We start from the raw sequence: 25,831 nt of genomic DNA, 5'->3' as shown, positions 1-25,831 counted from the left end.
ATGTCATTTTTCTTGTCTTCCCAAGTGGGGTCTGGGGACCACTGGCACCAGCATCTCCTGGGGGTTCCTTCGGAATGCAGAGTCTCGGGCCCCATCCCCACCTGCTGAGTCAGAACGTACATTTTGCCCAGAAGCCCAGGGTGATGGGCGCACGAAACTGCCTTGTGCGCCCTGTGAGCCTGTGCTGGAGAGGAGAGAGCAGCCGCTAGGGGGCGGTATTGCCTGAGCGGAGGCCAATGTGGGACGGTGGGCCCCTCCCGCGGAGTCTCAGAGAGGGCCAGGCTTTGAGCAAGACAGAACAATGTCCTGGGCTTGCGGGGCCCTGCCTCCGCACAGACACGTCCCCCAAGTCCCGGCAGCTCTGCTGTGTTCCCAAAAGATCCAAACTAACCCTAAGAACAAAGATTCCCCTCCTGGAGACTCAAAGGCCCCAGGCCCTGAAGCCATCATTGAAGCCGGGTTAATTCTCCTTGTGGCTGAAGAGACGTCGATGGAGGGTCTAGGTGGCCCAGGTGGGAAACAGCCGACTAGGAATCCCATTTGAAGACCTTTGGCCCCAAAGCCTGTGTCCATCTGCCCGCTCCCCTCCCCCCACCTCCAGAAACATCTTGCTCCAAGCGCCTGTCTGGTCACACTAGGGATTTCTTTGAAGGATGAGGTTAGGCTCACTAGGCTTGTAAAAGTTCTGGCTTTTTGTCAAAAAACTTGTCACTGGGCATTGAGGGTCTAGACATTGCTCTCTCACTCTGTCCCCCGTCCCCCCGCCCGTGCAAGCTATCGCTCTCATCACGGGGTGATATTCTTCCTGCATCTGCCACTAACTACTTGTGTGACCTTGGACAGATCGCTCAACGTCTCTGAGCCCTAGTCTCCTCGTCTGTGAGGAAGGGATGACAGTACTGGTCTCTGGCATTTGTTATTAGGATCAAAATCACATCATTATAACGCGAAAGTACCTTCTAAGCTGCAGAGTGCTGTACAAAGGAGATATGACTGGGGATTTGGGGGCATTGAGAGATTCAGAGTAATTTTTTGGAGCAGGATAGACAGACACGGATACCAACATCATCTTGGCCACAGAGGTCCCCGTGCCATTCATCCAGCTCCCATTCATGTCGTACGGTCCATTCTCTACACAGCAGCCAGAGGCAGTTTTTACAGCTAAAAAAAAAAAAATCGGTTTATGACTCCATCTCACCACTCTCCCCTTAAATCCTTCAATGGCATCCCTTGGCCCTTAAAATGAAGTTCAGTTCCTCATGCGCATCTCTAAGGTTCATCTGCTATGTTGCTATCTCTGCAAATCCTGCTCTCGCTCCCTCTTTGGCTGCTTCTTGCTGTTACCCACGCCCTCCCAGCCCCTGCACCCCATTCTTTTATTTTTAAACGTTTTTGTTTATTTCTGAGAGAGAGAGACAGTGTGAGCAGGGGAGGGTCAGAGAGAGAGGGAGGCACAGACTCCGAAACAGGCTCCAGGATCTGAGCTAGCTGTCAGCACAGAGCCCGACGTGGGGCTCGAACCCACAAACCATGAGATCATGACCTGAGCCGAAGTCGGACGCTTAACTGACTGAGCTACCCAGGCGCCCCTCCTGCACCCCATTCTTGTCTTAGGATCTTTGCACTGCTGTTCCTTGAGTCTGCTCTTTGTGTGGCTGGTTCTTTCTTTTCATTTAGACCTCTGTGAAGATGTTACCTCCTCAGGGAGCCTGTCTAGTCGGGCCACCAGGTGGAAAGTATCCGGAGCGCCCTCCTTTGGCCCAGCACCTGATTTAAATTCTCTGCAGAGCCCTTCTCACCATCTGATAAACCTCTTGTCTGTTGGACTGATCTCCCTGGTTTGAACACTGGTCTCTCTTCAAGGAGGGACCTCGCCTGCCTCGCCCACCTTTTCTCCCCAAGGCCCGATCGATGCCTGGCACATAGTAGGCGCTTGATACATTTCTGTTGCGTGAAGAGACGCTGAATGAATCGATCTGCAGTTCTGACTGCTGGGAGCACCCCCAAACCCAGGAGGACCAGCCAGACTGCTTCCGAGGGCATGGCGGGCACATGCGCCCCCACGTGCACACACTCCCGTGATGGGGGGACGAGCCGCCGACTCGGCCCTGCGCCTCCTGCCTCCGAGGGGCTGGAAGAACCAAGAAGGAGAATCTGCTTTGCCAAATGCCCGTGTTAAAAGCATGCGTTTTCTTCGAAGCCTGTTAATTCCTGTGAGTTGGGAGTATAATTAAATCTCATTTTATAACGATGCAGTGTTATCCGCACACTTTGGGTTCTGTTGTAATTATTAAGCAGGATGGAAAATAAAACATCCAAATACTGTAATTAACTTTCCGATCAGAGATGTCAGCTTGGGAGGGCTTCCACCTCTGGGGCAAGTTTCTTTTCTTTTTCTTCTTTCTGTCCCTGCCTGCTGGTCCCCTGCCCCAGTCCCCCCTTCCCTCCATCCATCGAGAAAGGCTTCCTTTAGTGTGTCATTGCTCATGTGGTCAGCAAGTGTCCACTAAGACTTGCTTAGTGATGGATGCTTTTCTGGAGAGGGGGAGGGAGAGGGAGAGGGGCAGGGAGAGGGGCAGGGAGAGGGAGAGGGGCAGGGAGAGGGAGAGGGAGAGAGACTTCCTCCTTATCCTTCCCGGCTTAATACAAACACCACCTCTCCCTCCTGGCTTCCTGGGCCCTCTCCTTTCCACTCTCCTGGGACTTTGTGACTTCTTCCTCTGAGCAGCCAGGCGCCCGGGGAAGACTCCTTTTAGAATTTGCCCTTAGAGGGGCGCCTGGGTGGCTCAGTCGGTTAAGCATCCGACTTCAGCTCAGGTCATGATCTCACGGTTCGTGGGTTCGAGCCCCGCGTCGGGCTCTGTGCTGACAGCTCAGAGCCTGGAGCCTGCTTCGGATTCTGTGTGTGTGTCTCTCTCTGCTCCTCCCCAGCTCATGCTCTGTCTCTGTCTCTCAAAAATGAATAAACGTTAAAAAATATTAAAAAAAAAAAAGAATTTGCCCTTAGAAGTTGGTGGAGGCCATTTCTGTGCCAGTCTCCCTGACCGTACTATCTGCACCTTGAACGCAGGATTGCTTCTGTCCTGTGTATCATCGTAACCTGTAGCCTGGAACAGAGCCTGGCCCTTAATAGGTGCTCAATGAATATTTGTCAAATGAATAAGAGTGTTTTGTTAAATGTTTATTTATTTTGAGAGAGAGAGAGAGAGAGAGCATGAGCAGGGGAGAGGCAGAGAGAGAGAGAGAGAATCCTGTGCAGACTCCATGCTGTCAGTGTGGAGCCGACATGGGGCTCAGACTCATGACTGCGAGATCATGACCTGCCTGAGCTGAAATCGAGAGTCAGATGCTTAACCAACTGAGCCACCCAGGTGCCCTGAATGAATAAGAGTTTTTATTCATTTCTCTGTCTCCCAGAACCAAATGCATTGTCATGCTCACTAAACATTTGCAGAATGAGTGACCAAGGGATTATTGTCTCTGACGGGGAAAGAAAAAGAGAAGGGAGGAGAGAAGCAGAAATGGAGGCCAGAAGAGAAGGGAGGCTGGGGGTGGGTTGTCTGTATAGTTTGCTAGGACGGGCGTGGTGTCACAAACTCTCACAGCCTGTGTGGCGTAAACAACAGACATGTGTTTCCTCATAGTTCTGGAGGCTGGAAGTGAGATCGAGGTGCTGGGGGATTATTTCCTCGGAGTGTCTTCTCCCTGTGTCCTCACATGGTCTTTCTTCCCTCCGTGTGCATCTGTGTCCTGATTTCCTCTTCTGATGAGGACACCAGTCAGGTCAGATTAGGACCCACCCTAATGACCTCATTTTAACTTAATCGCCTCTTTAAAGACCCTTTTTCCAAATACAGTCACATTGTGAGTTACTAGGGGTTAGGACTTCCTCGCATGAATTTTGGCAGGGTGACAATTCAGCCCATTTGGGGTGCCAGGTCCCTTCCGGGACTACGATGCGGTCAAAACTGGACCAAGAGCCTCTAAAAGAGGAAATTGACGGTGACTTAGAGCATGCTTGGGCGTCTTCCTCGCGCTTCTTGGCTTCTTCGCTTTGTCCCCTCCGTTCCGGACTTCGGACCGCATCGTTCTGGGCGCATCTCCGGTCTGGCCACGAGGGGGAGACAGAGCTCTGAGCGCCGGCTCTGCGGCAGGAAGCCAGACCAGCCCGAGCAAATCCCCGGGTCCCTGGTGCCCCGCTGTGGCCCTGTTTGGGAGGCAGCGGACTGCGGCAGGAAAAGACCCACTCGCTTTTCAGGGGTCCTGGGTCGGATGGGGGTAGGGGACTCTGTGGGTGTCCTTGGGCTTGTCACTCGTCCCCTCTGAGCACCCGCCAGCTCCTGGCGGTTCGGCGAGGGGCGCCCGGCCGCCGCATCGGCTGCAATCTCAACCCATCATGGAGGTGACAAAGAGTAGCACGTCGGTGACCACGTGTTTGGGTGTCCTCCCCGCTTTTTTGTGCAAGCGAAGTTCTTTTCTCTCCAGTCAGGGAAAGGCTCGCTGATGCAATCAGGGTTAGGGTTAGCCAGCCCATGATGCTTGAGGAGGGCCGCCGGTGCACACACTCCCACGCCTTCTCCCCGCAGGGCTGCCGGAGGAGGGGGCCGTGTCCCCGCGGCTGGCAGAGCGAGCAGCGCCCTGCCGCTGGCCTGGCTCGGTGGGACAGGGATTCAACACGGAAAGGGGGCTGAGCGCGGACCGGGACAAATGCCCCGAGACGGGCACTGCTGGCCCGAGCGCCGCAGGGAGGGGGCTCTGCTGGTCGGCACCCCAGCTCTGCCTCTACCTGCTGTAAGCCGCCCCTCTAAGCAGGGCCTGCTCTGTGAGGTGAGCGGGACCGGCTCCATCTTGCAGATCAGTGATTGATTAGTACTGGCTGCCTGAGGCTCCCATTAAGGAGCACGCGGAGGCTACGCTGGCTCTTCGAAGGAGGGAGGCTGTGATTGATTAGTGATGTCTGCCACGGTCTGGGGCTGGAGAGCTGCGGTTTCGAGGCCACGTATTTGACATCGCTGGTAAATGAAGCTAAGGCTCCTTCCAACTCTGATAGCTTATTATTATTATTATTATTATTTTAAAGGTTCTTTTCTTTTTTAAATGTTTTATTTATTTTTGAGAGAGAGAGAGACAGCGTGAGCAGGGGAGGGTCAGAGAGAGAGGGAGATACAGAATCTGAAGCAGGCTCCAGGCTCTGAGCTGGCTGTCAGTGCAGAGCCCGATGCGGGGCTCGAACCCACAATCTGCGAGATCAGGACCCTCTCTGAAGTCGGATGCTTAACTGACTGAGCCACCCAGGAGCCCCTCTGATAGCTTATTAAATCCTAGGATGTTTGTCCTGTGATCAAACGTCAATAGTATTCTTCTGACTGTGGCTTCTCTCCAAGTCCTTCAGACAGAGTTTTCTATCAGACGTGGGGGTGGTGGTGGTGGTGGGGAATGTGTGTGGTAGACTAGCCTGTCCCCTTCAGGCTCAAGGAACTCATCTCTCTCTCCTGGCTGCTGGGATTGGAGCCTGCTGGTGGCTTCAATGGGCACTGCCCTCAACTGAAGGGAATGACCTTATCCTAGATCCGGCACCCTTGCCGGGGTCACCTGTATCCAGTGACTGGTCCATTTAGCGATATAGTTTGGGGCCATTTTGAATGGCGGTTCTAGCTCTGTAGCAATGAGCAGGAGCAGCTGAGCTCAACTTTTCTCTCTGACCAGCCCTGTGACCCACACTTTCTTTTTTTGTGTTTTTTTTAAAGAATTTTTTAAAGTTTATTTATTTATTTTGTGTGAGAGAGAGACAGCACAAGTCGCGGAGGGGCAAAGAGAGAGGAAGAGAATCCCAAGCAGGCTCCATAGTGTCAGCACGGAGCTGGATGCGGGGCTCAAAGTCAGGAAACCATGAGATCATGACCTGAGCCGAAACCAAGAGTTGGACGCTTAACTGACTGGGCCACCCAGGCGCCCCATCCCACGCTTTTTAACTGGCACCATTCCTGAAAGGCCCAGAAGCAGCCTTCGGGCTCATCTCTCTCTGAGAGGTGGTTTCAGGGAGCCCAGCTCAGGGAGTGTGTGAGTCTAGAGCTGCCTGTGCATGTCAATGGCTTCCTCAGTTTCCATTCTTCTTGCTCACCTAGTTTTGAGAGCAGCAGATTAGCTGGGTGCACGGCCTGTCAGAGGGGAGACCTTGGTCACGGGGAAGGGGCTGTAGCAGCCGATCACTAGATGCCTCGGTTCCTTCTCACCCAGGTTACAATCTTCTGATCATCGAATTGAGCGACAGAGCCTCCTCCAGGGCTTCCAGCTCCAGGTCCTCGCTGCTGTGGAGGGGTGTGGTGTGGTGTTGAGTGCCACCGTGGAAAGCCCAGAGACCCTTGTTCTCGTCGCAGCTCAGTTACTGTCTTGTATGAGCGGTGACAAGTCACTTCCTCTGTTTGAGAAAACTGGAAGATGACGAGACCAGATCAGAGGTGTGGCTCAAGAACATCTCCCCCTGCCCCCCCTAACCCCCCAACTTGGACTCTCGCCTAGGTGCTCCATGTGTAGGGCAGATTGTGAGTGGTTGCTCTGGTGCCCGTGGGACAGCAGCTCTGGAACCTGGCCTGCTTGCTGCACCCCGCTCCTGCCTAAGGCTGCCTGGAACGCTCTCTGGGGAGCGGAGACTGAAGATCACTGGTGGAGGCTCCCTGAGGGTCTTGGGTCCGTGCTACTGTATCAGTTTCCTAAGGCAGCTGTGACAAATGACTCAAACCTTGCAGCTTAGAACGACAGAAACTTATTCTGTAGTTCTAGAGGCTGGAAGTTTGACATCAAAGTGTGGGCAGGGCCGTGCTCCCTCCAGAATCTCTGGGAGAGAATGCATTCCATGCCACCCTCCCAGAGTCTGATGGCAGCTGGAAATCTTCGGGGTTCCTCTGTCTCTACGGGGCCCTCTCTTCTTTGTCTCTGTCTCCCATCTCCCTCTGCTTCTCCTATGAGGACGCTTGTCCAGGGTAATCCAGGATTATCTTCGTCCTTGATCAAAGAAGGTCCTCTTCTTAAGATTCTTGGCTTCCTATCATTTGTAAAGACCCCTTTTCCAAATAAGGTGATACTCCTGTTCCATGTTCCAGGAATTTGATGGGAGTATCTTTTTGGGAGCCATTTATTAGGCGTGCCATGCCTACTGGGATAAAATGAGTGGTTCATGGGAGACGGCGCTGTTTGCAGGAAACGTGGTCTGTTGTCTGGGCCTCACCAGGCAAAGCCAGGTGGAAGGTGGCTGTCTGGTTGGGGCAAGTCTGGTCTTCCCTCCTGTCTTCATCTCGCCTTTCCCTTCTCCTGCCTTCTCTGAAGAGGGGTCAGGTTATGCTTCTCTCTGCTTCCACAAAATGGGATCCCAAATTAAAAATGGGGCGACTAGGGGGCTCAGTTGGTTAAGCATCCGACTCTTGATTTCAGTTTAGGTCATAATCCTGCTTAAAATTCTCTCTCTCTCTAAAATAAAAGAAAAATGAATAAAAAGGGGGCACTTCATAGCTCAGTCGGTTAAGCAACCGACTCTTGATTTCAGCTCAGGTCATGATCTCAGGGTGGTGAGATGGAGCCCCCTGTCGGGCTCTGTGCTGAGCATGGAGCCTGCTTGGGATTCTCTCTTTCACTCTCTCTGCCCCTCCCCTGCTCATGTGTGTGCACACACACAAGCACTTTCTCTCTAAAAATTAAAAAAATATAAATATTAAAAAACCCCCAACCAAATGATCTGGAGATGGTCCTTGTTGGAGAAAGCACAGTCATGGTACTAGCAAGTCTGGCCCCAGAGCCTCGCATGCTTTTTGATGTGCAGTGAAGATGCAGCTCATTTCTGGATCATAGCGCTTCTGGGAAATTAATGGTACCTAAAGAAATCTTTCTAAAATGTTAACACTTTTTGAAAATCAATAGTGCAATCAAAAGTCGATGTTCTCTTTGGACATTAGCTTGATGTTGGTCTGTCTGGTCAGGAAAACAGAAGCACCCTCTATGTGTCCAGGCATGAAGGTTAACTGCAGGAGCGGGGGCGTACACCCTGTTGGAAGAGCTGGGGTGTCAGAGGTCAGAGAAGCTGCCAACAAAATCCAGGGATGTCGACGTGGCCAGGGACCCCTGCCTGAAGCACCAAAGAGTTGGTTCTCCCAAGCCTACCGAGAAACTGCACAATATACTGGGATGGCTCTAAAAGCCCTTCCCCACCATCTTGGTTGGGCCGCCAGAGCCAGTGGTTCCCAGAAGCTACTGCTCCCTGAGAGCGATGCTTCCCCTTCACTTCTGCATACCGAGTTTCATGCCAGTTCCTCACTGGCAGGGTCCGACCCAGAACCACACAGGTTAGAAGATTCTAGAAAATGTGCTCCATGTTCTCCTTTGCAGAGGGGACTTTGGGAGGGAGGGTGAGGGTGGTGATCTGGAAACAGACAGTCCAGCATGGCTTTCAAATGACTTGCTCCTTTGGAGGCCTGCCTCCTCTTTTCTTTCTTTGAAAGGTTGACCCCAGTAGCCAGGGGTTGGGGGCGAAGGCCCGCAACCTCGTTGGGACAAAGGTCCATTCACACTTATGTGAGGTGGAGGAGGGGAGTGTCCACTGGAAATTCAAGGATGCTTGGAGGGGGCACCACTGGTGAGACAGAGGAAGCAGCCTGAAATGGGGGACAAAGCACGGGCCCTGCAGATAGACTGACTTGGGGCCAGATCCTGGCTCTGCCCTTTGGCCATGCTAGCCTTGGTCTCCCCACCTCCAGAGCCCATAAGCGATCATTGATCTCCCGGGTTGCTGAGAGTGTTTAACGGGATAAAGGTATGGCTCATATCAGGATGCCCACCTCACTGCTTCTAAAAGTTAACATGTGGACCTAACCTGAGTGTCCATTGAAAGGGGAATGGCTAACTAAATGATAGAAATCCATACAGTGGAATACTAGACGGCAGGTAAAATGACTGAGGTGAACCTGTAATACTAACCTGGAATGATCTTCAAGACACAGAGACGAGTGAAGAAGGCCATTTCCACAATGGCCACCAAACAACGTCAGGGCCTAACACTGCCATAGCCCTTTTGTGTGTGTGCCCATCAGTGTCCCTGACTGTCTGGGCCTCACAAGCACTCTATGAGGCAGGCATGATTATTATACCCACTTTATAGGCTTCCTGGCCAGCTCGTGGAAGGGGGACGGTTACCAGGAGAGAGCACCAGCAAAGATGCACACTGGGGAAGCTCTGAGTCCCTTGGATTTATATCTGCTGCCATCCCCAAGGCCCCTCCCACCCTGATTTTGTGATTCGACCCTTCCTGGCCCAGGTGAATCTCCCACCTGAGATCACCCGGTAACTAAGCCTGGGCAGAGCCCGGCAAAAGCTTTTCCAGCTCCCCCTGGAGGTGACCTCTCAAGAAGGCTGGAATTGTCTTTGTACAGGTTTGTTGATAGGTGAAATGACTTGGCCGTACGAGGCACTGGGAAAAGAAACAGAGACAAGAGACAGAAACGAGAGAGGCGTCCTGAATGTGTTCACGCATCAGAAGTGGTCTCCCCTGATGTGGCTGCCACTTCACCCCGTGCCCCAGCCCTCACGATTCCATTACACATTTTGCTTGCATTTTCCCTAATGTCAATATAATTGTCCTAATACTTAGATCAAACTGACCTCCTCATTTTACATAGAGGAAACTGAGGCCCAGAGAAAGGAAACCGACCTGTCCCTCACATCCAGGATGGACAGACCCAGACCAGGACCAAACACATCTGTTTCTTGGAGCAATCCAGGTGGCCAGCCCCAAGTCTGTCCATGGACAGAAGCTGGGGCGCCTTCATCTCTTTCCCACGGGGATGCCAGAATGGCCCTTAATCAGTCTCCTCACTGGGCTCCCCCTCACTGGGGATTATCAGACTGAGGAATGTTCTTTTTCCTTCTGTTACTCTCCCCCTGATGTCCTCTGTGACTGCTAGCTGTTGATGGCTCACGTTCTCAGGATCCCAAAGCTCTGTGTGTGCTCCCATATTGGGGCTCCTCTTAGTGTCTACCTTGCATTAGACGGATGTAAGGACATGGCTCGTTCTCTCACTCGCTTCTGGCACTTCTGCCTGCCCTACCCCCCAGCTCTTTCTCACATCCGCTCCATTCCTGCCATTGCCTTAACATTGCCATCTCGTACCCTGACTATTCCAGCAGCTCCACGTCTGGCAGAGCAACGCTCATTAGCGGGCATAACAATCGCCGCGCTCAGCTCAACCTAATAGTTTATTTTTCACTCATGGAACGAGTTGGTGAGGGCTGGGCAGCGAAGCCAGGCATCTCTCCTGCAAATGATGATGCACAGAGAGCTCCATGCCCCTTCTGTCCAACCCCGGACCACCTGGGGGTCCTCTTCCGGCTGAGTGGACGAAGGAGAGGAAGCATGGAGAGGGCACAATACCTACTGCACCACTGTGGCTGGGAAGGGATGGACCTACTTTCCACTCCATCCATTGCAGCCCGCTGTGAGGGCGACTGGGAAAGCCAGCAGAATCCTGGAGCTCCAACACTCCTGTGGCTCTCGGAGGGGACTCCAGTCCTGCCCAAATGTCCCTACAGTGTGGACAGGATTATGGGGGGGAGGGAGGTCTGGGTACTGCAGTTGACTATCTTACGCTTCTCTCACTCTCAGGGAGCCTGCAGAGAAAGAGCAAGCCGGTGGGAAATGCCCGGAATCTTTCACCGCTGGGCAGATACCCAGCAAGTGATCCCTGAGCTCTGGTCCCTGAAGGCAGGACTTTTCCCATAAGGCACGTGGGAGGATGGGCTCCCGTCCTGAAGCCTGAACCGGGTTCACGGTCTTTCTTCTGTGAATCTCAATGACTGGGCTGTGAGCACCCTCGCAGCCTTCTCGCCAGCCAGCTGCGTGGAAGGGGTGCTGGGACCAAGAGCCTGCGCTGGCCTCAGGCCTGGCCTGGAATCCGGACGGTACTGGGTATGCCACGCAGGCCTCCGTTTGAACTCTCACCGCGACCCCCCCCCAACCCCCCGCCCTGCAGATGTGAGGAGGGGACCCGATCCTGATCCTGCCCGCTGCACACATGGCCGACCAGAGCTCGGTCTTGGATGACTCGTGAGTGGCGCCCTGCCCTGCGCAGGGGTGCTCTCTGCCCACACAGCCTCTCATTAGGAGCCAGACTCCCCTTTCCCGTGAGCCAACCCAGAAACCAACCGGAAGTGTCCTTTCCCAACGAAGAGCTCTCCTCAGAGGCCTCCGGTGGCTTTCTTCCCGGCCCCAGGTTAACGTCAAGCCCTTGGCTGGGCGTTCCAGAGCCTTCCTGACTGACCCCAGCCTACCGTTCCGGGCCTTCTCCTGTGCTGTGCGGTTTCCACTCTAGCTACCCAGGAAGCCTTCCTGATTCCAGTTCAAGTTCAAGTTCAGCGAGCGGTTACCAGGTGCTGTGCGTGGGGCAGGTGCACAGTTAACCTTCCTGAGCAGTGCCTCCTGATCTTAGGGCCCAGCTCTCCCCTCTTTTCAGAGTGGCCTCCCCAGCAAGCCTCCTCCCACAATCCAATTGTCTTTTCCTATAATTTTCTTCTTCACATTTGCATACACAGACGGCTCTGTTCCGTCTACTATGGCACTAACCCAGTCTGACCCAACCCCGTTCACATTCATCACCTATCAAAGCACGACGCTCAGTGGTGAAGACCCAGGCCTTGGGGGCAGACAGTTGGAATCTGGCCCTGACAGGCCCCTGCAGGTCAGCCATGTCCTGTCTTAGAGCCTCAGTTCCTTCATCTGTAAAATGGGGATGACAGTAGCACTATCTCATTGGGTTTTGTGCGGCTGCAGTGGGTGAGTGAGGGTGATGGTGGCCTTACTTACAGCCTGGCCCCAAGGACAATGGCTGCCACTAGTAAATGGCCACAAACTGTTAGTGCTATTATCGATTGCATACCTTCTGGGACCTATACACTGCGATTCTAATGCACTGAGTTCCGTAATAGAGGTCTGAGCGTGTTTACTGGTGGAGGCAGGGAGGGCTTCACGGAAGAGGTGTTTCCTTGGGCTCACCTGGAAGGAAGGGCAGGGTGACTGGCAGGTGGGGGGAGTGCCTGTGTCCAACATGAGGGGCTTGGGCGGGGCGATGCCTGAGGTCTGGAGTCAGCTGGGCGGTGGGTGCAGCTGACCATTGGCTGCTCTCCCCGGCAAGGGGCCCGGAGCTGGCTGTGGCCTGGCCACTGGCTGTAAGGCTCTCTGGTGGGAGAACCAAGGGCGGCTCGGTTTCTGTCCTAGCCTCCCGCCCCCGGACCTGGTTCGAGCACTGCCTTCTGCTTGAACGTGGCTTCCCCACAGAGGCGCTCCTACTCGCCCCTCAATGCCTGGCGCAGGTGGCCCTCCTCTGTGTCCCGGTGACCACCCAAGGCGCTGCTCTTGTGACACCTTTCCCTGCGGACTGTGACTTTCCATTTACCTGCCTGCCTTATTCCCCGCCAGAGCCAAGGCCTCACTGGCCTCTGGAGACAGGATTTTGACTCACTTTTCCTGGAGTGTTTGCTGATGGCTGAATGTTGATTCCCAGAATCCCTGGGCTCTTGGGAGAGACAGGTCCCCGTCTACGGATGTGCTCTTTTTAATCAGCCGCACCTCAGCCTGTCTCCTAAACCATCCTGTTCTCCGTTCTCTGCACATTTGGAACGTGCGGGGCTCAGCCTCGCCACCTGTTGGGGGATGGGGAGAAGACGAGCAAATGGCTTTAAAAGGCCCGGTTAGGGGCGCCTGGGTGGCTTAGCCGGTTAAGTGTCCGACTTTCGCTTAGGTCATGATCTCGCGGTTCGTGGGTTCGAGCCCCGCGTCGGGCTCTGTGCTGACTGCCAGCTCAGAGCCTGGAGCCTGTTTCAGAGTCTGTGTCTCCCTCTCTCTCTGACCTTCCCCTGCTCACGCTGTCTCTCTCTCTCTCTCTCTCCTAGAAATAAATAAAAACATTAAAAAAAAATTTTTTTAAAGGCCCGGTTAGCACAGCAGCAGTAACTCGTTACGGGGCGCCCTAGCACTGCAGATGCCTGCAGTTCATGGACGGGGTTTGGGGTCCCCGGACTGAAGTGTTTGACAGCTGAAGCGTGCCCCGTGTGGTGCCTTCCGCCATGTGCTGCCCTGGACCGTAACCCCCTCCCCCCACCTCATCAAACCGTTCCCATAAGCTCTGGGTCAGTAAACCCCCACTTCCCAGATGAGGAAACCGAGGCTTACAGAGGTGGAGTGACTTGCAGGTGACAGCAAAGGTGGGGACTGACTGAGACACCCCTGTGCTTCCCTTTCTCAGCTGCTGGGAGCCAGGACCCACTACCTCTTCAGTTACAGGGTCAGGTGAGATCCATGCACTCCACTGACCAAATCTTTCGCCACCTCCGCCTTTTAACGGACATTTTCTCCATAGTCACTAGGAGTTAGATTGGGGGACGTATCAGCGAGGTGAAGGACAGTCTGTCCTCCCTGTCTTTCTCTTGTCCATTCCCAAAATATCAACATGCTGACACCCTCTGAACCTTTATTTCTTGCTCAGTTTTGTCTCCCAAGCTCTAGATGCCTGAGTATTCTTGCTTGGGTTCTTGCTTATTATTTTCCTTCTCAAAGCCCCCCAGTGCCATCAGAGGACAAGTGAGATGCGGCCCCTGCCCTCAGAGAGCTGAAATCTGGCAGATGAACAATGGAGAAGAAAGAAGACTCAGAGAGGTTAAGTATCTTGCTCAAGGTCACACAGCAGAGGACCAAGATTTACAGTCAGGTCGCCAGCCACCTCTCGCAGTGTCCTGGTGTTCTTTTCACAGTGCCAGGCTCTGGATGTGGTCTAGAAAGAAGGGAACTGAAAAACTAAGAACCGTATGAAAGAAACACTGGAATAGAGAACGCAAATGCAGACTTAGGAGTCCCGGATTCTAGTCCTGGCTCTGCCTCAACTTCCCTGTGCAGCCTTGGATAACTCATTTCCCTCTCAGACTCTCATGTAGATCTATACAATGACAGTTTGGAATAAATACCTTCCACAGTCAAAGGCCGGTGAGTCCCCATGTGTGTGTCATGTCTCTCCCCTCCCTGTGGCCTTGCAGCATTTACTGGGGCTGCTGTTTCACTTTCTTTCTTTTTTTAATTTTTAAAATGTTTATTTAGTTTTGAAAGAGAGAGAAACAGAGTGCAAGCAGGGGAAGGGCCGAGAAAGAGGGAGACGCAGAATGTGATGCGGGCACAGAGCCTGATGTGGGGCTCGAACCAATGAACCGTGAGATCATGACCTGAGCCAAAGTCGGATACTTAACCAACTGAGCCACCCAGGCGCCACAGCTTCACTCATTTCAGATGTACTTATCGGCCTCCTTTGCACACACCCGTACTGCTCCTGAGCAGACTGCGAACTCCTTAAGGGGGTAAGCGGAACATCATTTCACGTCTTTGTCCGCAGAGCATAGAGCCACGGGCCAGTTATATGAATTATATTACTCCTATAGGAAATAGAGAAGCCACTGAAGGCTTGGGAGCAGGCCCCAATGCATACAAACTGCAGTTTCAGATTTTTCTAGATGTATTCACGCTCTCCGAATTCTAGGAGACCAAAGTCTTATGATGGTGAAGTCTTGAAGGTAAGAGTTGATTACGAATGAAAGACTTGATCAGAACACACTGGGTGATCGCAGGCAAGTGCAGGGCTGCAAAGTACTTCCCAATTGGCCTTGGTGTTTCTCCAGCTCTCAAATGGGGTGATTATGCGCCCCCTCCCCCCAAGAAAGCTGTTAGTGACTGGTTCTCAGCACTGTTGGGAAAGACAGCAAAGGAGTTCAAGAGAGTAAGGTAACTAGATAATGCCTAATGGTGCCTGACATGCATCCTTGATGAGTAAATGGAACCAGATGCAGAAACCATTAGGGAGAGGGTGCTGCCTGCTGAATGTTTAGCTTCACACGCAAAAATGAAAATCACTCATAAAATTATCATGTAATCTCTTCACCTGGACTTCCATCTGGTCTCAGTTTCTCTACTATGGAGGCTGAACATCCTATCTCAGCTGAATGTTCTGGATGAAAATGGCAGGTCAGGACAATTCCATCGGCAGATGGTCTCTAAGGGCAGAGTTACCAGTAAAGGGTGGTCATTTCCGCCACTAGAATGCTGGTGAACATTTCCCCCAGGAAGACTCAGGTTGGAAGAGGTGGGAAGGAAACTCAGCTGACCACCTGCTATTCATCAGGGGCTGTGCTGGGTGCTGGACACACAGTCTTCATTCAGCCTCACATCATTCCTGCCAGGAAAATATGACAGTCCCAATTTCTGTTATGACAGCACAGAAGTTCAGGTTTTCTAGTTGCCTGAGGTCATAGAGCTAGAAAGTATCAAAACAGAGAATAAAATTCTCAGGGCACCTGGGTGGCTCAGTCGGTTGAGCATCCGACTTTGGCTCAGGACATGATCTCGCTGTCAGGGAGTTGGAGCCCCGCACTGGACTCTGTGCTGACAGCTCGGAGCCTGGAGCCTGCTTCAGATTCTGTGTCTCCCTCTCTCTCTGCTCCAGTGCCATTGTGCTCTGTCTCTCTCTATCTCTCAAAAATGAATAAATGTTCAAAAAAAATTCTCAAGTTCAAGGCTGCCACTAGCTCAGATGGCACATTTGTGCACATTAGAAGAAGATGCGTCCTACAGGTAGACGAAGCCCTGTACTAGGGTGCACGGCTTAGTGAGCTGAGCCTAGGCTGTATTTCAGCAACCCCCTCACCGCCTCAACTGAGCACCTTTGTGCAGTGTGCAACCTGAACAAACATACATGGCAGCCCTGCCCCAGTCTGTCTCCTAAACTTGTGCTCTTTAAGTCAAGATATGCCACCTTTTAACTGGGTGGAATTGCTTCCTCCACAGATATCCCTTCCTTCCAGTAGATAAGCAGTTGGATGAGAATCATAGAATCAGATAAGGAGCAGAGGGGTCATCAAATCCAAGCCCCTCACGTTACAGACGAAGTAATTGATAACCAGGGGGTGGAAGTAATGGCAGAGGACACATCTCAATTCTCGAAAAGAAACTGTTAGCTCATTGGCCTCCTGCCTGGCTTATCTCTCGCCCCAAAAGGGCTTGGCCTTGGATACCTCAGTTCCTCAGTTCCTGGGAATTTTATCCCGAGTGTCAAGACTATGCCAGGCCCTGACAGCAGGCGCTGCTCGCTTTCCTTTCCTTCTCAGGATGACCGAAGTTTGGGCTCGCACCGAACACCCTCGGAAGGCTCCCAGGAGTCTTTCTGGAAGTCACCCTGGAAGAGACTTGGTGGGGGACCTTTTCCATCTTGTTACCCTGGGGTTAGGATGAAATGGAGCTAAGCATTTGAGGAAAGGCACGGCAGTTTCCTGGGGTGCCCTGAGGGGCTGTTCCCTTTCCTGCATCTGCTCCCTTCACCCCCCCCCCCCGCCCCCCCAGCTTCCAAATTCTCTTCTGAGATACTTCTGCTTGGAATCAGGGCTGCGGGCAGGGGAGGCAATCAGTGTTCAAGCACTGGCGGGACCCGGCAGCGTCTACTCAGACCTGACACAGGCTGCAGTTTAGACAGGACTCTGGAGGCCCCTGCGGCTCCCCGAGGCTGGGTGGTGGGGTGGCCCCGGAGGCAGGGGCAGAGTTGTGGGCCCAGGATAGACCTGATTTGCTATTTGATCGATGATCTGCCGGTGTCTGTGTTTCCAGGCTTAATGTCAACCCCAGTTGTTGGTGAAACGCGGTTAACCGACCACGGGCCGCCTTCCCCAGGTCTGGGCCAAGCTCCATGGTGGAACCAGAGAAGGTGCCCACTGGCCCAGCTGCCTGCAGCCCCCCTTTCCCCACCCCAGGTCAGAATTCCAGCCGGAGACGTTCTCTGGGGCAGGGCGGGGTGGGGTGCTCCCCGCTCCTCCCTTTGCCTTTTCACCCCGTGCCCTGCTGGTGACCCAGGTTTATGGGGCTGCGTATCTTCTCCCTCGGCTGCTAGAGGGGCCCTTATCTCAGCGCTGATTGCACTTGACGGAGCACAGACACCCGCCCTCCTGCTCCCGCAGCAGCGCCACCTGGGGCTCTAACTGTTTTATGGGCTTTTCACACTCAGAGCAGAAGGGAGAAACGCGGCGCACGTTGCTCTGCCTTTGAGGGCTTCTAATCCACATCTACTGCTGTGTCACCTCTCCCCAAGCCCCAAAAAAGACCTGGGGTGGGGGCAGGGCCTGGGGAGGGCATCAGCGGGCTGTCCGAGCTTTGGAGTGGTAGAGAGAAAAACATTCTAGAACCGGCTTTGCCATTTAGTGAGAGGAGGCAGACAGAGCCTCCCAACTTGCTGGTCCCTCTCCGGGGCCCCACGACAGACAGGCACCAGGACTGACCCACGCCCAGCCAAGCTGTCACCAACCCCGTTACAGCACCCTCCGTCAGTCTGCCGCAGTCCCCAGGCCGACCTTCATTATCTCCCAGCGCCTGCAACAGCCGTGGTGTGGGTGGGAAGCCAGGATGGGGAAATCGAGGCAGGGGATGTTAAAGAAACGGCCCAGGGGTGCCTGGGTGGCTCAATCGGTTAAGTCTTCGACTTCAGCTCAGGTCATGATCTCACAGTTCCTGCGTTCAAGCCCCATGTCGGGTTCTGTGCTGACAGCTCAAGAGCCTGGAGCCTGCTTTGAATTCTGTGTCTCCTTCTCTCTCTGTCCCTCCCCTGCTTGCACTCTGTCTCTCTCTGTCTCTTAAAAATAAATAAATGTTAAAAAAAAAAAGAAAAGAGAAAAAGAAACGGCCTAGGAAGGCACAGCCAGGCTGCAGAGCTGAGACTTGAAGTCTTCCAAACAAACGTCCCTCTACAGCCCAGAGCGAGTCCTGTCCTGCCTGCATTTTATTCTCTCCTGTCCTGTCCCCTCCTCCACACCCCTCCCCTTCCTTCCAGTGTGTGTATGTGTGTGTGTGTGCATGCGTGTGTGTCTGCTTATCTCTGTCACACACACACACACACACACACACACACACACACACATCATTCTCAGGTCTTTCTCTCTTCTCCACCCCCCTCAGCCTCTCTCCTGCTCTCTCCGCCTCCCCTTGCTCCCCCTAGATCTCGTCCAGTGTCTGTCCAGTGTCTGACCGCTTCGTGGGTCCCCCGCTCTGTCCGTCTCCTCTTCCTGCCCCCTCAGCTGTAGCTGGGGGGTGTGTCCTTCTCTCCCACCCTCCTTGGAAGTCACCACGCAAGCTCTGCAAATTGCTTCCACGTGAGGGTCCAGGGAGGCCACTGGTGGCCTGCACCGCCCTGTCCGCTTGGCCAGCGTCAGACCTCTCTGCTCAGCACAGGGGTCCGCTGACCTCCCCCCCCCCACCGCAGCCGGGCCGACAGAGGACGCACATAGTGTCCCCTGGGCAGATCGCCTCCCCTCAATCCTTAACTGACGTATTCTTTCCCTGCACTTGACGGTGGTCCCGAGTGCCTAGAAAACACTTTAATACCCATTATCCTGTTTTATCTCCAGAACGGCCCTGTGAGCAGGTCCCGCAGGGCTGTGGAAGGGCTGGGAAGCTAGCAGTTTTCACGGGCCTCCTCTGTGCCAATCACCGAATACACCCATCCCTTGGAAGGCTCACACCAGCACTGCTGCTGGCCCACACGGCACTTTTGTTTGATTTTGGAAATGGTGCCTATTCTTTTTTTTTCCTTTTTCTTTTATCTATTTTTAAGAGAGAGAGAGAGAGGGAGGGGACACAAGTGGGGGAGGGGCAGAAAGAGAGAGGCAGAGACAGAATCCCAAGCAGGCTCCTCACCTTCAGTGCAGAACCCCGTGCGGGGCTTGAACTCATGAACTGTGAGATCATGACCGGAGCCGAAACCAAGAGTTGGACACTCAACCGGCTGCACCACCCAGAAGCCCCAAAATGGTGCCTATTCTTTTGTACACTTTCCTGCCACCCGCTGGAAAGCTAATAAATACACAAATTCAAAATAATGAATATTCAAATCTGTGATGATACTGTGAATGGTGCCTTCTAGAGTTATGCAGTGCACGAACTGCACGAATGGGCTTGGCTCTAAACAACAAACCTTCAAGGGAGGGATTACTGCCTGAATTTTGCACTTGAGGACACTAATTCTGTCACCGTGATCTTAAAACAGCAGCCTGCTCTTTCGGCTCCTACAAGCCCGTGGATCCCCTGGTCTGGTCTTCCTGGTTCATGCATGTGTGCCTGGTTTGGAACTCACTAGCAGTCTGATTCTCAGCCTTGATGGGTTCACCTTACCTGATTGCTGCAGTGGGATGCAAAGGTCACCAGACTAGCCCGGGGCAGGGGGGGTGGGGGGCAGAAGATCTGGCTGGAATCAAAACTCTGCCACCTGCTAGCTTTGCAAACCTTGGTATTTACTTTAACTTCTCTAATATTTTTCCTTAATTTTTTAGATCTTTATTTATTTTTGAGAGAGAGAGAGAGAGAGAGAGTGTGTGTGTGAGCAGGGGAGGGTCAGAGAAAGAGGGAGACACAGAATCTGAAGCAGCCTCCAGGCTCTGAGCTAGCTGTCAGCACAGAGCCTGATGCGGGGCTCAAACCCACGGACCTTGAGATCATATCCTGAACCAAAGTCGGACTCTGAACGACGGAGCCACCCAGGTGCCCCCTGTGATTATTTACTTTAACTTCTGAAGGCCTCAGCCTTCACATCTATAGAATGGAAATGGTCATGTCTACCTTTTCCACAACATTGTCTGAGGCTTGAGTACAATCACGGAAATGAAAGTGACTGGCATATGAGAAGCATTAAATAAATGTTGACAAGTAAAGCAATTAACGGATAAATAATCCACAAAGTGGACTTAGGAGATCAAATCAAGACCCAAGGCTTCTGGGTGAATTGCTGGGCTCAGAGCACGGTGGGCTGAGGATTTAGAGCCTGCAAGGTGCTTCTGTCACATACCCACCCGATCTCTTAGCTCCGCGGGGACAACCGTCCTGAGCTGTATTTTCTGTTCTTTTTTTAAAATTTATTTTTAATTAATTAAAAAAATGTTTTATTTGAGTATAGTCGACACACAATGTTATATCAGTTTCAGGTGTAGCACTGAGTGATTGGCAAGTTTGTATATTACGCTATCCTCACCGCAACATATGCACTTTCTGTTCTTGCACAGATGACCTCCACATTCATATTTTAAGGGCCCAGAATATTCCAGGAGAGGCGACTTAGGAGGTATTAAGTTTTTTGTAACACCCAGCTTCCNTCTTGGGGATTATTAATTAATTAATTATTATTATTATTATTTTTTTAAGTAGGCTCCACGGATCCTGAGATCCAGACCTGATCTGAGATCAAGAGCCAGACATTCAGCCGGCTGAGCCACCCAGGCGTCCCGACTGTGGATCTTTTAAAGATGCTCCAAATCCCAGACGTGTTTGGAAAGACCATCACCTCCACGGCAACCCTGACCCCACGCTCCCCTCTAGCTGCTACCCTGTGCTTCCCCTCGGTGCCACGCCTCTCCACATGATTGCTGGTGTGCCCTGTTCCTGTCCCCTCCTCAGTCGGTGCTGATGGGGCTATTTTTCAGACCCCCCTTTTTCAGAATCGCTCCTTGCATTGGCTTATTTGATACAAAACGGTGGTGTTCTGGCTCTCCTCCTCCTGCTGCTGGGGACACTTGTCCTCTGACTTTGATGTCCTCTAGTCAGTAGTTACCTGTAGGAAACGCCCACATTCCTCCCAGCTCCGTGCCACGGCTCTGCGCTTCCCCGTCTACGGTCCCCTCCACTGTCATGCCTTCAATTACCAGCCATACTCATGTCTTCAAAGCCCGTATCTGTGGGCCAGCCCCCTCTGCTGGGTTCCAGACCATTCTAGAAATGGTCACTTGTCACCCCTATTTGGATGCCTCTGATTTACTACAAAATCCACTTGTTCAAAACTGAGCTCCACCTGCCCAGCTGTCCACACCACCCTGGAAATTTCGGGTGTTCTTTATTCTGTCTTCTAAATATTTTTCTTCTTTTAAAATTTATATATATATGGGGGGGAGGGGAGAGGGGCAGAGGGAGAGGGAGAGACAACCTTAAACAGGAGTCACGCTCAGCGTGGAGCCTGATGCAGGGCTCAGTCCTATGACCGAGCCGAGCTCCAGAGTCAAATGCTGGAGCAGCTGGGTGGCTCAGTCAGTTAAGCGTCCGACTTCGGCTCAGGTCATGATCTGACAGTTTGTGAGTTCGAGCCCCACGTCGGCCTCTGAGCTGACCCCTCAGAGCCTGGAACTGGCTTTAGATCCTGTGTTTCCCTCTCTCTCTGCCTCTCCCCTGCTCGCACTCTGTCTCTTTGTCTCTCAAAAATAAATCAACATTAAAAGAAAAAAATGGTTGGATGCTCAACCGACTGAGCCATCCAGGCGCCCCTAAATACTTTTCTAATCAAGAGTTAGATTATGTGGATGGATGTGGGTATGACGTCGGGGAAGGAGCTGTGGAGGGCTTCATGACCTTTAATCCTAATGAGGGCCAGAGAATGATGTAATTGTCAAAAACATGACAAGACTGTCGAAAATTAATTAAGGAACAGGAGACAGGCTCCCAGTCGTGCTGAGATGCTGTGTTCACAGCAAACTTTCCATAAAAAAAGTGGTAAATGCCGTGGTGAAGTCTGAGGATGGTGACATTTAGTGACATGAGCAAACTCCATCACTACATTCAGAAGGTCTTTGTGCCACCCCCTGCCCCCAGCCCACAAACAAGGGTCCTGCTCCCCGGAGGTGGACAAGGAAATCAAAACCCTACTTGGCACATGCTGTTTCCACTGCCCAGAATTCTTTTCCCTGCTCCTCTCCCTTCCTCAGCCCCTCATTGTTCCCTTCATGTGACCAAGTCTTTCTCATCCTCTGGTTCTCAAGTTAAGTGTCACTTCCTCCAGGAAGCCTTCCTGGAATCCCAAGTCCTTCAGGCCCCTCCAACAGCTGTGCCCCCCTCCCCCAGCCCCGAGCCTTTATGCTCTTTATGGCTCTATTCAAATGGTTAACTTGCTAATAATGCTGGATGTCCGAGTCAAGCTCAGTATCGATGCCTCTCCTTCCACTGCAGAGCCGAGGCGGGAGCTGCCATCTCCCAGAACCCCCTGCGCAGGACAGTTCTGGGGTAGATGTGATGCACAGAAGAAAAAAAGAACCCGTGTTCTCCAGAGGCATTGCGGCCAGACAAGGAGCAGATGTGAGGCTGAATGCAGCTTCCAAATGAGCCTTTCAAGAAAGGCACCTACATCCAGGCTGCTCATGGGGGCTTTGGGTGGGCCCTAAAACCCAGCTCCACAGAGGTGGCTTCTCTGCCCCTCACTCCCGCTGCCTTCCAACAATGGGCAAGCCCATGTGTGTGGCTATGTGCACACCTATCTTCCCCCAAGTCAGAGGCCCCTGTGGCCATGGTCAGCATTCTGTCCTGCATGGCTATTTCCCAAAATATTAGTCTAAACTGAAAGAGAACCCACATGGTCCCATTTCACAAATTGGAAGACTGAGCCCCAGGACGGATTCACAAAACAGCAGAGCCACCTTCAAGAGCACATTCTTTCTTTGCCACGAAGACAATAGAAATGGTAGAAAGCAATGGCTTACCTTCAAAAGGGCTTTTGGGTCCCTGTTTCGGTTGTTACCTCCCAAATCAAGATGCTTGTCACACTGCAACCAAACCACAGGCTTCTCACTAATACCGCTGAGTTATTATCGCCACTTTCTGGTTGACAAAATTATTTCTTATCTTTGTGTTTTACAGGTATTGCAATAAAAATTATTGTCAGGGGTATTATTACAATTTTTAACCACTAATGGAATTATGATACCTAATGGAGTATATCGGCAACAAAATGTGCTTCCCACCACACGTGGGAACTTTTTATTTATTATCTCTGGGCTTTACAGTTACCATAGCAATAAAATTCATACTCACCAGGATTATTACCATTTTCAACTAATGGAATTATTATTTTTGTTTGTGGTTTTAAGCCTTTAAAATAAAATGTAATCCCATCAACAGGACTGAGATGTTTAATGTCATTAAACATTACCATGGCCGATCGATATAATAACAGGATTCCTCTAAACTTAATGGCACCCCCCCCTTCGGCTGTGGGGTCTTTTTGTTTCTCTCCCATGGGATCCGCGTTTGTTAAGGGAGCATTTGGGGCCTCCGTTCATCATACCAGCGCTCAGTGAGTAGGTTCCACGCTACGATAGAGACTTCAGGGACCGGTAAGACAGACAGCCTAGTGTGGGGGTTGGGCGGGATTGGCTTTGGGGCCACTTGAACGTGAGTCTGAGTGCCAGTGCTGGGGGGAGGGCAGGTGGCCCTGGACACTTTCCTGACTGCCTGAAGTTTCTGTTTCCATATGTGTATAAAGGGAAACTGTTCCCATCGCTCAGCGTTGGGTAAGGATCAAAGGTGGCTCTTGGCTGTGTGCTCCGGAAAATGCTTGGCTCAGGGGAGCTGCTCAGTGAAGGGTGGCCGTTGCTGTGTGTGTGGTTGTTGATGCTGTCCTTACCCGGCCTTCTCTCTCAAAGGATTTGCGTTCTAATCCGGGGACGCTCCATAAGGGTGATGCACACTAGGCGGGGTACCTTGGGAGAGCCATCTAATCCAGCTGGGAGAACATCGGGCCCCTGCCCGGAGGTGACCCTTGAGCCGAGTCCCCAAGAATGGGTGGCATTGCTACTCAGGGAGAAAAGGAGAGAGGGCTTTCCGGGAGGCAAGAAAAGCGAGTGCAAAGGCCAGACTGGGCTGTGAGAGCACAGTATCTGCATTGGGGGAGTGAAGGGGCCCGGGGTCAGCAGATAAAGGGCGATGGGCTTGTCCACAGGCCCAGTGACCTGCACTGGGCAACCCTGTGACTTTGAGCGTCTCCCCAAACTTCTTCCCTCCCAGTGTGTGAAAATCCATTAATAATAATAATAATAATAATAATGATACACGGAGCGTGGAGACCCTGCGGGCTGTCTCTGGATGAAAGAAAAGCGTTATCATATTAACTAATTACATGAATTAAAATAAATTAAATAAATGACTTAATGAGATTAGTGCATTTGTTGTTTAATTATCCATTGCCACGATTGATAATAATAATGGATTCTGCACTCGTGACAGGTGATGAGTCTGTCAGCGAGCAGTGGCATGTAAAACCACAAAGGAGTCACCGAGGTGGGGTAGACAGAGGGTGCCTTGTCCTATAAAACCCAAAGGTGGGAAAGGTCAGAATGTACCCGGACAGCTTCTGGTGAGTCCACAGTCAGAGCCTGGTTTCCTCACCTGTAAACGGGGCCGGGGCTGTCTTATATCCGCGGGCATCAGCGATTCTGGAGTTAAGGCAGTGTCCCCAACTCGGTCTGGGACGTCCCCAGAGCGGAGCCGGAGGCAGAGACTAATGACTGAGGCCCCTGCTTGGCACCCGGCCTTGCTGACGGTCTGGGCCCACCGCGTCATCATGACAACCTTCTCTGGTGACGGCTGGCACTGCGGTTTGCGGTGGCTTCTGCCACCCTTCTCTTCGGTCCTAGCATGGACTTCCCTATGTCCTCTCTTCCTCTCGGTCTTCACTCCTTCCTGGATCATATTCTCAAGTGAACTACCCACCAGTAAACCTCTGGGGGAGCCCCAGGCGAAGACACTGGGGACAAGAAGCAATCCTCAGGATGCCATTTTGGAACTGTCACCTGCAGAGGACAGCTGCCTCCGTGTTTCTCAAAGATGCTGGTGTACCCTCTCTCAGTGCCGCCTGACTCCTCGGTGTGTCCCCTGTTGTCTTGCTCGGCCCGTCTCCCGAGTACACCCAGTTAGCCCGCCTGCCCCCACGCCTAGTGCACGGCATCACTGTCGGGACTTCCAGGGGCCATTCCCACCAAGCGCGACGGTGGCTCCGAGGATGGGTGCGAGAGCCGGCAATGCCAGCTTACAGGTGGGCGAGTCCTGCGTCCAGCAACCCCTCCCTGTCCATCTATATATTTCACCGCCGAGGCCCCACTAGGGTCTACGTTTTATTTATTTATTTATTTTTTATTTATTTCTAGGAGAGAGAGAGAGAGAGACAGCGTGAGCAGGGGAGGGTCAGAGAGAGAGGGAGTCACAGACTGAAACAGGCTCCAGGCTCTGAGCTGGCTGTCAGCACAGAGCCCGACGCGGGGCTCGAACCCACGAACCGCGAGATCATGACCTAAGCGAAAGTCGGACGCTTAACCGACTAAGCCACCCAGGCGCCCCTAGGCTCTACGTTTTAGCAAAGACTTGCAGCTCCTTCAGGTGAAAACTGCCTCTGTCCAGAGCATGGCATCCTTTCCTCTCTGCTCAGGCCGTGCTGGGACCTGGCGCCGCTTCCCGGCCGGCAGCCAGTGCAGGGGGCGTGGGGGGGGGCGTCGCCAGCTCGCAGCACCGGCCGCAGGGACGGGCTGGGCAGGGTCCCCAGCCAAGGGGGAGCCCCTCTCCTCTAAAAGAAGGGCCGGGAGGTCCCTACCAGCCTGATGGGTTCGAGGAGTTTGGTCGGGCCCTCTTAGGCCCGTCTCCCCAGTTGTCCCCATCCGGGTCCTGGGGCGTCGCTCAGCCCCCTGGGTATCATGAGAGACCTGCGGTTGTGCACTCAGTTTCCCCCGTCGTCCTTCTACCGTCGGGTTAGGTCCCGGGCCCGGCTTTCAGCGCGCTGTGCCCGGCAGCGGCGGGAGGTGTGAGGGTGTCCCTGACGCGGCCAGCACGACTCTGCCTGGGTTGGTATGCGGCTCATCTGGGCTCGTCACTGGCGTCCCAGGTTTCTGGAGCCGTTAGAAGCTGGCCGACTCCACGGCCTGCCTGATTACCGCCCCCCTGAGGCCGCTCAACGGCCACGGCCGCCGCAGAGCTCAGCGCCTC

Source organism: Crocuta crocuta, unplaced genomic scaffold (genome assembly GCF_008692635.1).
Source record: "Crocuta crocuta isolate KB4526 unplaced genomic scaffold, BGI_CrCroc_1.0 scaffold193, whole genome shotgun sequence".
NCBI classification, from domain to species: Eukaryota; Metazoa; Chordata; class Mammalia; order Carnivora; family Hyaenidae; genus Crocuta; species Crocuta crocuta.
The sequence above is the reverse complement of the archived record's forward strand: the minus strand, read 5'-3'. Positions refer to the sequence as shown.